This window comes from Stegostoma tigrinum, chromosome 25, assembly GCF_030684315.1.
Source record: "Stegostoma tigrinum isolate sSteTig4 chromosome 25, sSteTig4.hap1, whole genome shotgun sequence".
NCBI classification, from domain to species: Eukaryota; Metazoa; Chordata; class Chondrichthyes; order Orectolobiformes; family Stegostomatidae; genus Stegostoma; species Stegostoma tigrinum.
In genome coordinates, this window is record NC_081378.1 from 10,477,545 (window position 1) to 10,494,558 (window position 17,014).

A 17,014-nucleotide genomic window follows, 5' to 3' on the forward strand; every position below is an offset into this window, starting at 1 on the left:
GATCTTTCACTCATGATATCATCCTCAGTGAGTAGTCCACAAAGAGTTTCTATTCAGAATATAGCATTATTAAACAAACAAGAAGAGCAGCACAGGAACAGGCCCTTTGGCCCACCAAGACTGTGTTGACACATGATGCCTTTTTAAACTAGAAACATTTTGTCTGTAGGCAGTCTGAATCCCTGTATTCCCTGTCTTTTCATATATCCATAAGGATGCCTCGTAAATGTTGAAACTGTACCTGCCTTGAGCATCTCATTTGGCAGGACATTCCAGTAACTTACCAACTTGCTGTTTTTAAAAAAAAAACTTGCCCCCCCCCCTCCCTCCCCCCCCCCCCCCCCCCACCACATCTCCTTTAAATTTACCCTCTTTTATCTTTAAACCTATGTCCTGTAGTAATTGACATTTCTACCAAGGGAAAAAGACTCCAACTATACGTGCCTCTCACAATTTTGTAAGCTTCTATCATCTTTCAACATTCAAGTGAAAACAAACCAAGTTTGTCCAATCTCTCCTCATGACCAATACTCTCCAAAACAGGCAACATCCTGGTAAACCGTTTCTGTTCCAGAGCTTCCATATCCTTCTGGTAGTGTGGCAACCAGACCTGCACAGAATTTTCCAAATGTTGCCTAACTAAAGATCAGTACAGCTGCAACAAGACTTGCCAACTTGTATACTCTGTTTCCCGATAAATAAAGGCAAGCGTTTCATATGCCTTCTTGATCACCTTACTCACTTGTGTTGCCACTTTCAGGGAATTATGGACCTGTACACCGAGAATCCCTCTGAATGTTGATGTTTCTAAGGTTCTGCCGTCTACTGTTCACTTCCCTCCTGTGTTAGATGTTTCAAAATACATCACTTCACATTTGTCCAGATTAAACTCCTTATGCCATTATTCCACCCAAGTCTCCAGTCTGTTTACATCCTGCTGTATCCTCTGGCAATCCTCCTCACAGTCTGCAGCTCCCCAATCGTTAGGTCATCTGCAAACTTACTAATCAGATCACCTACATTCTTCTACATATCATTTTTGTAAATTACAAACAACAGGGATCCCGCACTGATCATTTCAGAACACCACTGGCCACAGATCTTCAATCTGAAAAACACCCTGGCACCATTATACTCTCGTCTTCATGACAGACCCAGTTCAGTAACCAACTTAATAACAAAGTATGAAGCTGGATGAACACAGCAGGCCAAGCCGCATCTCAGGAGCACAAAAGCTGACGTTTCGGGCCTCGACCCTTCGTCAGAGAGGTTGAAGGGTCCAGGGCTGAAACGTCAGCTTTTGTGCTCCTGAGATGCTGCTTGGCCTGCTGTGTTCATCCAGCTTCACACTTTGTTATCTTGGATTTTCCAGCATCTGCAGTTCCCATTATCTCAGTAACCACCTGACCAACTGTTAGAGCAGAATATTTAAACTTGTTAAAGACTCAGTTTATAAGAGTGAGGCATATGGTTTCTGAAAGTTTATAGTCTGCTATCAGGAAATTTCTGGATTGGTGGCTTGAAAAATGTATCATGATCCTCTGATACAGGTCACTGTAGTCATTTCTGTGATTTCCCACTGGAAATGATAGCGTGCATTTAAAATAAAGAATCATCTAGAGGGCATTTCTAGCACAGTGATAGTGTCCCTACCTCTGGACGACTGGAGGTCAAGGTTGAAGTACAACTGCTCCAGAGGTGTGCCATAACATCTCTGAAAAATGATGAAAAATAGGTTTTAAATTATCTAAAGCATGGAAACACTCGGCTTAATGAGCCAATGTTGATGTTTATCCTTGACAGTATAGTACTGCTAACTGTGTGTGTTCACCCTGTTTCTAAATGTCTTCAAAAACCCCTTTAGCATTAAATGTTAACTCCAGTAACACCTTCTTAGCTGTGAAATCTTGTGTTGGATGATTTCCTTGCTCTCTGTCCTTATATAACCTCTCATTCCAAATGCTTAAAACACTGGAAATGGCCAGTTTACATTTGTTCGTATGCCTTCAGAATTTTAAACAACTTCTGCCAAACCATCCCCTGGACTTGCTCCCTGTTCTAACAAACTAGAGAGCAATTTCCCCAGTGTTTGTTTTGGTTTTGTATCTTTAATTCCTCAAGTATCCCAGTGAATCTACACTGAACCCACTGTTTAACTTTGACATCTTTCCTGTAATGTGCATACGGAGTTCAGTCTGTGCCTGGATTCACCAAGGCACTGCAACGTTTACATTCCACGCCTCTTGATTACAGAAAACAAAATTACCCTTTGTTTGAGCAAACTAGTGCAGGTGTAGGAATCTGTGCTGAAACCAAATGTTGGAGATCGCAGCGGGTCAGGCAGCATCCATGAAGAGAAAGCAAGTCATTGCTTTGAGTCCAGATGACTCTTCGTCAGAGCTGATGTGATGTGTGGATGGAGCAGTATTTATGCAATAGTGGGGATGGACTACTGGGGGGGGAGAGATGCTGCTGACAGTGCAGAATAAGTGCATTCTCTATTACCCTGTTGCTCCTGCCCCTAACCATAGATGGGACTATCTGTTCTGTCCAACCTGGCAGTTAGACACGCCATTGTTCTGTCAATTTCACATTCTGATCACTTAATCTGAACTATCAACAGCCTCTCTCCTGCAGGACTCCATCAGCACCTCCTTCCCCACTACTGCACAAAAGGCTGCCCCCTCCATGCTTCCCATCAGCTCTGATGGAGAGTCCTCTAGAAATGTTAGCTTGCTCTCTCTCTCTCTCTCTCTCTCTCTCTCTCTCTCTCTCTCTCTCTCTCTCTCTCTCTCTCTCTCTCTCTCTCTCTCTCCCTCCCTCTCCCTCTCTGTGGATGCTGCCTGACCTGCTGTGATCTACATGTATGCCATTTGTGATGCTGCTTTTAATGCCCTTTGAATAATACTGGCCTATCGTTAATAGAGATGTTAACAGAGATAAGGAGAGATGAAGTCATGAACACAATAGAAGCGTAAGAATTTTAAAGTCCAGCTGCTTGTGAATCAGAAGCCCAGTTAGGTCCACGGGTATAGAAGTTCACTCGCAGTCATTTTTACCTTTGTCAGTATTTAAGTTCTTTTCATTCTTGGGATGTGGGTGTCCCAGACGAGGCCTGTAGTTAATGACCATCCCTATTTCCCCTTGAGGAAGTTGCGCTGAGCTGTCTTTGAGACCACAATGGCAGGTTATATTGTCAGAGGAAGCAGGAAGTACAGACACTGGGCTTGGCAATCTATAGAAGTTGGTCAAAAGGGATTCTTATAATGGATGAGTTTAATGCTCCTACAGAGAGACAACAGGTTCTGTGCAGTGAGCACCCTTCCCTTTCCATTCAGCACGTGAAGCTGTTTGTTCTAGGTGCTTCAGATGAGCGCACCTTGCTCTGTATTCTACACCTCTGGTTGTTCACTGCAAAGGCCCAATCTCAAACAAGGGTCCTCAGCCCGGTAGCAGGATTGTGGGAGTTGCTTCTACTCTGGCACTGTCTCTTTACCTCATGCATGACAAAAATCTCCATTTAGTGTGTTTTCCACCACACATTTGGCAGAGTTAGACTGTTGTTGCAGGAATAACTTGGAGGGAATTCCCAGCCATAGAACAACATTTGCCCCGTCCCAATTGATGCAATTCCACCAGCTGAGAGAGGCAGTTGCATTCCTGCTATTCACTGCACTTTGATCTATGGTAAATTGCATCTGAATTATCCTCTCATGCACACAGTAGTGTGACTGTTACTTCTGCCTCAGTTCCTTTTCATGCAAATTGAGATCATAGTTTCCGCATGTTTAAACAGGATAGCGTTTGTACAAATGGGTAGTGGATAGAAAGTAGAGGGAATTTGTATTTGGCCTCAGCAGGAATAACCATGAGAAATGGGAACAGGAGAAGGCCATTCAGCCCCTTTAGCCTGCTCCACCATTCAATACAATCATGCATGATTCAACACCCCTCACTTCCACCTTCCTGCACTTTCACTGTAACCCCTGATTCCCTTACTGATCAATAATCTATCTCATCCTTAAATAAATACAAGGATTCTGCCCCTACAGATCTCAGTGGCAAGGAGTTCCAAAGATGTTCAACCTGAGGGAATAAATTCCTCCTCATTTCAGTCTTACAATGGCACCCCTTTATTCTGAGACTATGCCCTCAGGTCCTAGCCTCTCCCATGAGGGGAAACATCCTGTCAGCGTTTACCCTGTCAAACCCCTTAAGTACTTTTGAATGAGATTACCCTTTATTGTTATAAACTCCGTGAGTATATTCCGAAACTGTTTATCCTTTGCCAGTAAGAATGCTGCACGAAAGGAGGGCATTCAGCACACCTAGTCCGGAAGAGGTATCCGCTTAGAATTTCTGAAACAACTGTACCTGGCGCGTATGGGACATGCACAGCTCAAAATGGCGCATTCTTGGCCAGGATGTTATGAGTTGATGGGCAGGTAATTGCAGACCAGCAGGGCACATACCAAGGAAAGATCAAGCTAACGCTTACTTGGCAACGCAGCTTCAGGATCTCCCAAAATGTTGACAGCCAACTTTTGTTAAATTGTCACTGTTAGAGCGCAGAATATACTGCAGCTGATTCCTCGAACTGGGTTGAAAAGGTTACTCATGCTGCTATTTTCTCTGTTACTATGCGCAAAGCAAACTCCCAAAAAAGAACCCTGTGATGCATCAAGGAGGAGCAGAGGACTTCTCTCCAGTACACTGACCAGAGTTTGCCCCACAACCAGCTTCACTTCAAAGAAAGAGGACGTTTTTTCGTGGAATCTTGCTGTACACAAATTGCACTGTTTGTTACTTCATTGACACGCGCAGATACACTGTGACAGTGAAAGGCACTATATAAATATGTTTTTTTGTCCCTTTAATTGTAACTATTTTGCAGTCTGTGTTGTTAGAAAGAGGTGGAGAAAATCTGAGGAGTTCTAACATAGCTGGGTTATCTCCTGATGTCTGGAAGTAATGAGAGCTGATTTTGGCCAAGACTGGTTGGACTGATTATTATTTTACAATTTTATTTTCCATTGTGGTTTCAAAACACAAGTCTACCAGTAAATGAGTTGGGATAAACTTTAATTGTGCGTAACTAGTCTTGAAATACTGCAACAGTTTTAGCAGGACATTGTTCTCTGGCATGTTAAAAGACATAACGGGAATATTTAATTTCAATTTGCCTAACGTTATTCATTTTGACTGTGCATGAGAAAAGTAAATTGCCTCCTAATTGGAGTAGGTCTCGAATAATTTTTAAATTACTGTTAGGCACACTATACCTCAGCCATTTGGCAAGGCCACCTTGTGTCTTAAAACCATCAACTGAACTGCAAGCCAACTCCTATAATATATGGGACATACAGCAGACCCTAACTCTCCATGGTAATGTTGTCTGTTTCTTCGCCACCTCCACCCTCCAGTCAAACAAATGTACAGACTGAATGTACCAGCTCACTGAACTTTGTCTTAATAAGGCCACTTCTCACTTTGCAGCTGACAGAACCCAAATCCCAAGGCTTTCTCAGGTTTGAAAGTTGCTGTGATCTCACAGGTAGAAATTTTGTGATTGTGGCAGGGTAGGGGATTTGGTTTTAGGAGTGGAAGGCTCGCGATCCATAATCTCCTGGGATAACTATGGCAGACAGTTCAAAGGAATGAGATGAGAAACAACTCCCACTTCCAAAGCATCCCTCATGCCCTCAAGACATTGTCAAAGTGCTTCATGGTCAGTTGTGCACTTCTTTAATGTCATAATCTGTAACCTTCCAGTGCAGGAAATGCAGCATTAAATTTACAAACTCTGCACACTCGCACTATCAGCAACATGATGATGAGTAGATGGTCTGTCTGGGTGTTGTTGGTTGAGGGATAAATGTTGGACAAGGAGAACGCCCTGTTCTTCACTCAGTATTACAGGATCTTTTCCATCCATCTGTGTGGTTTAATGTCTCTGTTTCTAACAAGCAGGACCTCCAATAGTGCAGCAACTCTTTCAGACCTACACAGGAGCCCCACTTTAGCATGGTCTGCTCTCATGTGGAGCTTTGTATAATGAAGGTCTAGGACCCCAAAATTTTCATTCAGATTTGCCCTTGTGATTCCCACATAGCATCATTTGTTTAACATTCGCTGTGGCGAATACAATCATTGTGTTCAAATCTATTTACGTCTTCTGGTTTGAGGTGCGTGGGCCAATCCTAAGAATGCAACATTGTTGGAGTAAATTACTGCAGATGCTGGAACCTGCACTGAAGACAAGAAAGCTGGAAATCACGTTGGGCCAGGCAGCAAGTGTGGAGAGACAGCAAGCTAACATTTCCAATCCAGGTGACTCTTCATCAGAACTGGATATTAGAACTTGGGAGCATAGTCTAGAAATTGGGGCCAAATCTTTCAAGAGAGATGTTAGGAAGTATTTCTACACAACAAGGGTGGTAGAGATTTGGAACTCTCTTCCACAAGCAGCAGTGGATGCTGGATCAGTGGTTAATTATAAATCTGTGTGTATCAATAATTTTTGTTAATGTATTAAGAGATATGGCCAAAGGCATGTACTTGGATTAGGCCACAGATCAGCCATGATTGCATTGAATGGCAGGACAGGCTTGAGGAGCTGAATGGCCTACGCCTGTTTCTGTGTCCTATAATACACCAACTGGACAAAGAAACTAACACTGCCAAGTTGCTGAGCGAGAGTCAGGGATTCCGTCACTCACTCCACCTTGGACTAGGATAACTGCTATTGTCTTCAAATCTCAAATAGGGTAAATGCAGCCAAAAAAAGGTCCTCAATCTGGAGACATGTTCTCATTAGACCGCAATTTGGCAGAGCCTTAGTGGGCATTGCACTTCTACCTGGATTATGAGCTCAAGGCTTTGGAGTGGGGCTGGAACCCACAGTTTTCAGATTCTTAAGGTGAGAGCACAACTGCTGAAGAACTGACGCCACATTTACCCAGGGTATCCACCTGGTCTGCACCAAAAGGAACAACTGCAGCAGAAATTCTACTCGCTGATCTCTTCATTGCCACCTTTCCGTGGTTCTTTTTTTACAGTGAACTATGCAATGGACATTATACGTACAGATATTAACAGTAGAATCAAAGAATAGGTGATCGGCAAAATACAAGTAGGGGAATATTGCTTGTAACCTTCAGAATTACACGTGCAAGAATACCTCATTCAGCACTTTGAACCTGTGCTACGTTTAAACAGTGCTTGGCTGATCTGTACCATTACTTCATTGGCTTGCATCGGATTATCTGTTCACATGACTGTGTGAGTCAGTGAGTGTCTGCAAGGCTGGATTTACCATCAGCCAAACAGTGCATTTTCTAGCAAGCGAAACAAACTCTAAAGCAAAGTCTGTTTCGAGTGTTTGTTTAAAAGGAGTTTCTGTGAATTGTAAGAAATGCAGTTTGTGCAGTACATCTTTCCCAGTCTGTGTACAGCAGTGCCATTTCTATATCCTATTGATAGGAAAGTAAAGCGATCATCTCTATTCTAGTCAGGAAATGAGGCGTTTACAGGCAGCCCCGGGTACCCTTAATGATACAACGCTCATCAACCTTAGCCTCAAGGATTCTGCTGGCTGCTGTGGATGAGAGTTTCACAATTCCACTCTCCTTGAAGAAGTGTTTCCTCATGTTGTTCATGAGTGGCCTGACAAATACCCGCTCAGCCAAAGCCTCTGTTTATTTGTGTTAATTCACAAAAACATGAACGTGCCTGCCAGAGACAGCATCTGTTGCCCATCCTTGTCCCTCTGAAATGACCATTGCTCGCCAGGCCATTTCAGAGGGCAGTTAAGAATCAATCACATTGATGTGGGTCTGAAGCTATGTGTAACTCAGACCGGGTGGCACTGTCACATTTCCTTCCTTAGAAAGACACAAGTTGGTTTTTATAACAGTCCAGTACTTTGACACACCATCCCTTGCTTCATATGTTCACAATTATCTTTGGGATTTCTTGGTTGGATTCACGCAAGTGTATCATGTGCTTCATTGTTAACATGCAACAAGTAATTGTGAAATAAGATGAGTGAAGTGTCATGTAAGTCTGCTCCAAGGAGGAAACCCAACATTGCACATCCAAGTAAAATTCTGAATTCTGTGGAAACAGCTGAGAGTAAAAGGATTTGAGTTGAGTTCTCCTTAGGTTTTGCCAAATAATCACAGGAAATTGGGACACGTCTAGCCCAGACCTTCACTAACCATAGAACTTTTGTCAGCAGTGAATCAAACCGTACAGTGTAGTAGTTGCAGCTGTAGGCTCTACATGCAAACTACACAACTGTGCTGGGTTTGGAATACATTGCGCTTCCAGTCATCTATTCTGTGGGACGGATTTCTCCGAGGCCTCTCGGGGAATTTTGGTAAGCGAATAAATGTCTCGTTTTGTGGCCATTGGAGGTAGTGGTAGGTGCTGAGCAAAGATTTTCTGCCGAGGTGAAAATAGTGGCCCAGGAACCGGCCTCTGATCTGTGCCACTCAATAAAGGTCAGAACAGTTTCTCCAGGCAGAGGACTAGATCAAATTTAGATGGCTTGGAACTATGTATCCTGAGTGGATATTGGCAATCTTTTCACCCTTCCTCCATAGTCAGTTGGCATTATTTGTGTGCAGCAGATGTTGCAGGCATGTGTGCCAAGCAGTCAGCACTATTTGATGGGAGGTATAAATCATTCCCACCTTGGTTTCAGTCATTACGCAGGCGAGACCTGCACATTTAGATGCTGAGAATGAGTTCTTGCATCATTAACTGGAAAAGTGTTTGTTTTTGGTTGATGTCTTTTTTTTTAAAGGGCACAGTCCACCTTCTGTCTCTGCAAAATTACAAACAGAATCCCCAAATGTCCAGCGATCGGGACACACTGTTGTGGCCTTGAAGCTGAGAAATACAACTTCCTGACAAAAACTGCAAGTTTGAGAAGCCTCAGAGAGACCACACTTGGACCCATGGCTCCTTTTAAAAGTCATTTGCCATTTTGTGAGTGGCACTGTGCCGGTTTTTTTGTTTCACCTTGGCTAAACTGTTGGTTTCTTTAACATGCTGGAGTAACTTGGAGTTTAACAAGAGAACATGAATCAAAAAATTAAAGCGAGCATTTAGCACAGATAAAGAGTTGGATAAAGAAATGTCACAGACCACAAAAAGAATCAGCTGTAAGGAAACAAAAGCAGACGAAGTTGGAAGATGGAAGGATAAATAAATTGTGTTGCTCAGAAGTTGGAAGATGGAAGGATAAATAAATTGTGTTGCTCAGAAGTTGGCAAGTATTACCATCTCAATAGAGACCAGAAACTTTAGGAAGAGATTCAAACTCCCACTTATTAACAGGGAATTATGTTGCAAGCTTCTACCTTTTAAACAAAAAAGAAATTAATTCTTTTTAAACCAAATTTTTCCCCACTTAATGCTGTGCGTCATAAACACTTCTACCTCAAACCCAGAAGTCTTATCAGTACACTGCCCATTCGATTTTAACTCTCACATATGTTCCCCAGAACTTTATAGGGTCTTGAGGATTCCCTTTCCAAAGAACCAAACCAAGAAGTTCCACAGCTCTCAGGAACTCATTTTGATCCTCCTCAGTTCCTAGTAGAGAGTCGCAGAGTCATACAGCGCAGAAACAGACTCTTCGGTCTAACCAGTCCATGCTGACCATAATCCCAAACTAAACTAGTCCCACCTGTGAGAGCTTGGCCCATATCTGTCCAAACATTTCTTATTCATGCATTTATCCAAATGTCTTTTAAACATTTTTAACTGTACCCACATCCACTGCCAGAGGAAGTAGTTCATTTCACATGCAAACCACTCTCCAAGCAAGAACGTTGCCCTCGTTTATTTTATAATCTTTCTCCCCTCATCTTAAAAATATGCCCCCTTGTCTTGAAATCCCCCACTTTAGGGAAAAGACACATGCCAATCACCTTATCTGTACTACTCATGCTTTTACAAACCTCTATAAAGTCAACCCTCAACCTCCTACGCTCCAGTGGTTAAAATCCCAGCCTATCAGCCTCTCCTTAGTATTCCCCAAAGTACAAGATTTCTGCAATACCTCCCACTAGAATCTTGCCGGGAGAATCCTCGACTCTCCTGCAACATCTCATGACTTGGGTTCCCCAGTTCAAGCTTAGGCCTGAGTGAATTCTTGCTTAGTGCCTTCAAAATGGAAATGCCATGACTCCTCCTAGTCCACTGTGGCTGTTTCCAGCAGTTTTACAGCTCCTGGCAGACTCGCCCCCTCCCTCCCTCCGCCTCCCTCGCTCTTGTGCTCTTCCCCCCCCCCCCCCCCTCACTCCACCACCTCTCCCTCTCCCCAGCACCCCCATCTCTTCTCCCCAGTTCTCTCTATCTTTTTCCCCCTTCTCTCTCTCTTCTCCCCCAACCCCATCTCTCGCTCTCGCTCTCGGCATTTTAAAGCTGTTCCAAGGCTGACCACAGCTGCCTGTTTCTGTAAGAAATCATGCTGAAGCCCAAACCCAAAAGCCTCCCTGTAATCCGTGCCGATGACACAGTGGTATGTCCAGGATGTTTCAGAAATAGACTTAAACAGTGAACATTATCTTCGAAATATCCCTGTGATTGTGGGACCTGTTGGAAAATGTAATCTATGAGAATGACTGGAATCTCATGAGGCTCCATCAGGGAGTGCCATGAGGTCTACCTGTTGCTTCTTGTTTTTAAACCTCCAACTTTATAGAAAAATCGAACCCTTTTTGACCTGCCATTGGGTTAGGGGCTACCAGCCTCTCAAACCCAGTTTTCTCCAACCTATCTCACATTTAGTTTTGTGAACTGATTTTGAGGTTTTGGGAGTGTAACATATGAATCATAAAATTAGATATTTGTAACAACCTTTGGGTTTTCATCTGGCCAAAGTTGAGAGGTTGCTTCCACCTCCTTATTCCGATGTCACCTAGGATTGGGATTCTTCAGCCCTGGGAAGGACATTGAAAGAAAGGTGGACATTATAAAGATATTGGCTGATATCAAGACAAGGCACTGCCTTCCATTCATTATAATGGCAAAATGGAAGATATTCTTTGTGGGTTTGATGGGGTCTTGATCTTTCTTTGGGACACATTTTTAAGGCAGTACTGTAAACAGGTCAGTGATTTATATTGGTATTCATCGGTTTAATTTAATACGAGATGGCTCGCCTTTTGCTTACCCTAGCGCACACAGGAAGTATAACTTCTTGCTCGCAAGTACCGGTGGGTTGATAACGTCAGCAGCACAGCCCTGCAGCTGTGTGGCCAAGAGACGGAGGGTTGAGAAATAGAGACTTCACTTTCAGAACAAACTCGAGCAGATTTTTACCTGCCTGTGGCCAGAGAATTCTGCTCCGTTGCTGGTTTCAGGCAAACAGCGCACGGCAAACTAGAGTCACACGTGAGTTGAGGCAAGTGTCTGTTCTACATTATCTTCAGCTGAGTCAGCGAGGGAGCATGCTAGAGGATTGCTTGTGTGTAGTAAATGCAGGAACTATTTACTCGTGGTTTTGGAGATTACTGTGGTTTCGTTTTGGGTTCCTGTCATTTTGGAATTTGTCGCCACTTTCCTTCGTCTTGAAATGTGTACCCCGTGTTTTTAGTTACACTTTAAGTTTGCGCCACTTACCCATCTAGCGCTGTGGGATCAAGCAGCCCTAATTTCTAGGCCTCTTCATCCTGGGTTGGATTCAGAAGAGTTTACTTCCTTTTAGCTTAATATCACTAGATGCAAGAAGCCATTGTCTGTTATCTGCCGGTTGCAAAAACTAAAAGAAATTTCTGTTCCGGTTTAGTGAGTAAATCACCACGTGCTCTTGTGGTGGGCTAGGTAGGGCCAGAAGTTTCCGGATTTGGATTTTGCGCCTTTGCTTATCTAGCTGCCATAATGCATCAATTGACAGCTTAAAATAAACAGGTATTATAGAATAGTTTCACATCGGGTGAAATAAAATTCCAGAGCGCTACCCTATTGGGAAGTTTTCGGATGGCCTAGATGTCGGGAGAATCACTAAAACACTGTCTTTTCAAAGACGGATTGCAGGGATGGGATTCTGAAGGGTTGCTGGCCCCGTGGGACCCTCCCAGACAGTGAGAGTCCCAGCGTTCAGCAGAAATGGTGGACACAAAATGCTGATGTGTCAACCTGTGCCAGAAACCAAGGTGACAGAGGTTATTGTGAGTGAGGAAAGAGAAGCTGTGTGGCTTATCATCATTGTGCAGCCCCAAAAAGGAAAAGGGAATTCATTTGTTGATTAAATCCTGCAAGGGCCCTGTGAGATATTTGAGCATTGTTAAAACATATCATCTAGAATCATAGAGGACAAATTGTCAAGTTTTACCGTTTACTGACCGAAGTAATTCAAACCAAGCAAAGAATCAGACTCTTGTTAGGAATTGGAGCAAATGTTGGAGAGCTCACTCTGCGAGCCTGTTCTGAGTTGCAGAAGGACAGGTGTTAGGTTATCAATCCCTCCCACCCCTTACCAGAGGTCACAGGAGCCTTTTGGTTTGTAGATCTCCGCATTTCAATTTGTTAACGTAGAAACACAGAAGTTAGGAGCAGGTGTAGGCCATTTAGCCCTTCAAACCTGCTCCACCAGCCATTATGATCAAGGCTGCTCATCCAACTTCATAACCTGTCCCCACTCTGGCCCCTATTACTATGCCCAACTCCTTGAAATCACTACAATGTTTTGACCTTGGCTGCTTTCCGAGAGAGAGAATTCTGCAGGCTCACCACTCTGTGGGTGAAGAAATTTCTCCTCATCTCAGTCCTAACTGGTTTACCCTGTATTCTTTGGCTGTGACCCTTGGTTCTGGACTCCCCCATCATCGGAGACATCCTTCCCTCACCTACCTTGTCTTGTCCTGCTGGAATTTTAAAAGTTTCTTTGAAATTCCACTCCACCCATTATTCTAAACCCCAGACAATATAATCTCATAATTCCCATCTCTTCATACGTCAGTCCAGCCGTCCCAGAATCAGGCTGGTAAACCTTCGTTGCACTCCTTCTATAGAAAAAAACATCCATCCTTAAATTTTCTTGTTTGATCGTTGGTCACCTGCCTACATGTGAGTAAGGCCCAGTGCTGACAAAAGGGCTGGGATTTGACATTGCCTTACCCACTCTAGCCGAGTCCTCTGCCAGCCTAGAGTGGGTGAGCAATGGCAAGGTCACTTCTGTGCTTGAGGAGAAACCTGGAGCCTCTATGCCATGCCAGTGCGTAGGATTGATGAGGGTAAAAATACCTCCAGACACACGCATGTGATGGCCAAGGAGTACTGTTAAAAATGTACAACACTGAAACAGACCCATAACCCCAGTTGCTGAGTGGAAGTGTTTGTGGTCTAATACATCTCCTAATCTACTACATCTCTGTCACCTTATTGGCATATTCATCCATTACTTTCTCCCTCATGCATTCAATTATTCGACACTTAAATGCATCCTTACTTGTGGCTTTCGCTATGTTAGTGATGGCCAGAGTGTGAACCTATACTTGGCTCTATTCCTCATCTGAGCTGGAAAGGTGTCAGTCAGACCCTGTATTACCCATATCCAGGGAGAGGAAAATCCAGCAAGTACGCCCACATTGTAGTGCTGGAGTATTCCTCTCTGACATTCTGGAAATCAGACTGCTCTGTCAACAACAAATTTAGCATGATCTAAGGCTTTAAGAAAAGTACGCTGGGAAATGAGACCACAGAAATACATGTCCACTGATCTGGGAAATTGAGCAGCGATGATACTGGTCTTAAATAACACAAACAAAAAGCCTTGATTTGATTTTTTAAAATTGTTCTTTCACAGGTTGAGGGTATCACTCTGTAGGCCAGCATTTATTTGTTCAGGGTAGTTGAGAGTCAACCACATTGCTGTGGGTCTAGAGTGTCACATGTAGGCCTGACCAGGTAAGGAGGACAGTTTCCTTCCTGAAGGACATTAGTGAACCAGATGGGGTTTTCCCCAACAATCGATCAGACTTAATTGTTAGACTCTTAATTTCAGATTTTTATTGAATTCAAATTTCAGCATCTGCTGTGGCAAGAACCAAACCCAGGTTCCCAGGACATTACTTGAGTATTTGGGTTAACAGTCCAGTAATAACACTGCTAGGCCATCACTGGTTCTCGGCTCTTGCTATATTAGTAACCTTAGCTTGACACAATCCATTTTGGTGCCAGTTTGTTAACAACAGCTGATATTCTCAGTCTTGGATCCTGAAAGTTGGGTAAATGAACAGAGTGGTGGGAAACAGGACAAATAGTGTCGCTCTTTCAAAGCACCAGTATAAGTACTGTGGGCTGAATGGCTTCTTCCTGTCATTCTTCGTGCCATTCTTTGATTATGAGCAGGGTAAATGAGTGCATCCATTTTAATTGCAGGCAGATAGGTCATTTGAGGAAGTAAGTCAGTAATAAGGCACTGCAGCAATCTTGTTTATCGGCCTTCACTGAAACTGCCAGCAATTTCTCCATTTCTGTAACCTGCCTTTTATTGCTGACTTTAAATCATGGTGAAGGGGAAAGTGTTATGTTGTGGTGCAAATGTTGGCTCTAACAGCATCCTATGCAGCTTAGAATGTAGTCTGTGACCTACTTACACACCGCTTTACCCCTGATACCATGATTAAAAGCTGCTTTGAAACCAGTTTACCCTCCATGGATTTTGGTCTGTAAGAGTTTTGCAAAGTGCACAAAAGGCTTTGATAAATGGTGAGACACACATGCGCGCGCGCACACACACATATGAACATATGCCCATTGGTACACAGACAAGCACATATTCAGACTGCTAAGTTACAATTATCGCAATGGGAACGTAAGTGTTAATGGAATCAACCCCTTAATGTGGAAATAATTACAATTATAAACTGAATTAGGAAAACCGATTAGATTTTCAGCAGTTTCTCCATATTCCACATTAACATAGTATGGAATTTACATAAATTTAATAAGGTTTTCTTTTAAAACCATCTCCCCATCTTTTCCACTCGGATTGAACTTTTCAATCTCGTCTTTGATAGCTTTCAATAACGTTTTAATTATTGGCTGCAAAGAAAATTCTGGTGAATTATTTTGATGCTCTAACAGAAATTGAGATGTAGAGTTTTAGTTTGTGTACGACAGCACTTTGTGATTAATCAGTCCTTCCTTCGATGGGGACCTGCTATGCACAAAATGTCTGCTACATTTCTCCACGCAGCAACATCATTAAACATGAGGCTGACTGAGACACTTTGCAGAGGCATTACAACTAAATGTAAATCCGTGTGCCACTTTATCTTTCAGATAGTTGTCTTCTTTGCTGACAAAGTGAATGTTTGTGAACGTGACCCTTTTGAGCATTCAGATGTCTTCATGAAAGAGCGAGTTGAGGAGCTCGGCTCTGATGAAGAGTCATCCAGACTCGAAACGTCACCTTAGGCTTTCTGTCTCTATGGATGCTGCCTGACTTGCTGTGATCTCCAGTGTTTGTTGTTTCCAGCACAGATGTCTTTGTGCTATACTACGAGTAAACATTGCTGGGTGACATCCGAGACACAAGCCCTGAGCCCCAGAATTCGTTCTTGCGCTGCCTCTTACTTCATTCATGAGCTGGGACGTCACTGGCAAGACTAATAATATTTGTTGCCAAACCCTAATTGTCCTTGAACTCGGTGCCATGCTATTGTATGGCTGCTGAGGGGCCACATGAGGCCACAGGTTTCGTCCGAAAGCGATGTTAGTGGTTTTTTTGCAACAATCAATAGCAGTTTTGTGGTGACCATTACTGATTTTGGCTTTTAATTCCAGATTTTAAGAGCTGAATTCAAATTCCAACAGCTACTATGGTGGGATTTGAACCCAGGTCCTCAGATTGTTCACCTGGGCCTCTGGATTACTCATCCATTTTTATTATCAGTGTACCATTGTTTCCCTACCATCCGCTGCCACATTTCCGTGCAGCCTTTTTAAACATCTTCAGTAGAGTTCAGCTTGAAGCACTGCAGAGGGAGCTCAATGTGTTATTGCTACTCTGAGACTATCCCAGCCCCACTTATCAGAGGATACAGTGAAGACCGGTGCTCTAAAACAGTCCATCGTTTACAGGGTTTGTTAAACATATGGATAACAGAATAGACTCAGGCCTTTTGGCCCATCCATTCTCAGCCAGCATTTTTCTCTTGTCTCATCTGATTTATCCCTTGAAATTAATCTCCTTCAAGCAACTATGTAATACCTTTTTTCAAGCCGTTTCTGGACTTGAATGAAAGGTCAAAGGTAGCACATTTAGGCTTCTTCCATTGCAGTGTTCTCTAACCTCCCCTTTAATTCTGTGTTTGGTGATTACCTTGTATTTGTGAGCCCTCGATATCATTTCAGACTAGTGGTTACAATCTGCCACCATCTTGAAGACCTAAACAAAAACTGAAAGAACTGAAGATGCTGTAAATCAGGACCTAATTTGGCCATATCCCCCAAGAGAGGGCCATCTCCCATCTTGGTGTTTGGATGTTAAGTGAGAGAGCAAGCTGGAACTCACTGTTCACATTGTCAGCTGCATTCGGGGCGTTGCTGGCCTTCACAAAGTCGGTTTGCTGAGGAATAACAAACCCAAACTGGGGTGGGAATCTTTGGTAATTCAGCGCAATTATTCTTGACCTTAACCCTTTGGCATCCAGCCAGCTGTGTTCTCTAACGCCTGGTAGCACTCACAAAGTGGGATTTACCGTGCCTTTCAGTTGTAACACATCCCTTAAAGAGGACTTTTTAAAAAAAAATTAATTGGTTCTTCTAGAGGCTGCCTGTAGCTCCATGAACTAAAGTCTGCATTTTCTGACTGGTCACTCAACAGAGGTAGAGCATGATGAGGCAGTTTTTAGGGATGTGACAAGATGCTACATAAATGCAAGTGCCTCTACTCTGTTACGCTCGCACTGTCTGGCCCAGCCACGGCATTTCAGTGGGCTTAAATGTTACTCAGTGCTGTGCAGACCAGCCGGATATGCCGCTTGGATTC

The 17,014-nt window shown here is 43.3% G+C and overlaps 1 protein-coding gene across 28 annotated transcripts in view; it reads left to right on the forward strand.

The window, feature by feature from the left end:
* Nucleotides 1-17,014, forward strand: part of celf2 (cugbp, Elav-like family member 2) — a 910,164-nt gene that overhangs the window by 585,075 nt on the left and 308,075 nt on the right. The window contains exon 1 of one of the 28 annotated variants that reach the window (XM_048554207.2): nucleotides 11,262-11,419. The exons of the other annotated variants lie outside the window; for them this stretch is intronic. The gene's annotated coding sequence lies outside the window, so the exon portion shown is untranslated. Of the gene's footprint in view, nucleotides 1-11,261; nucleotides 11,420-17,014 lie in introns of those variants that run through there. 28 annotated transcript variants of the gene reach the window in all.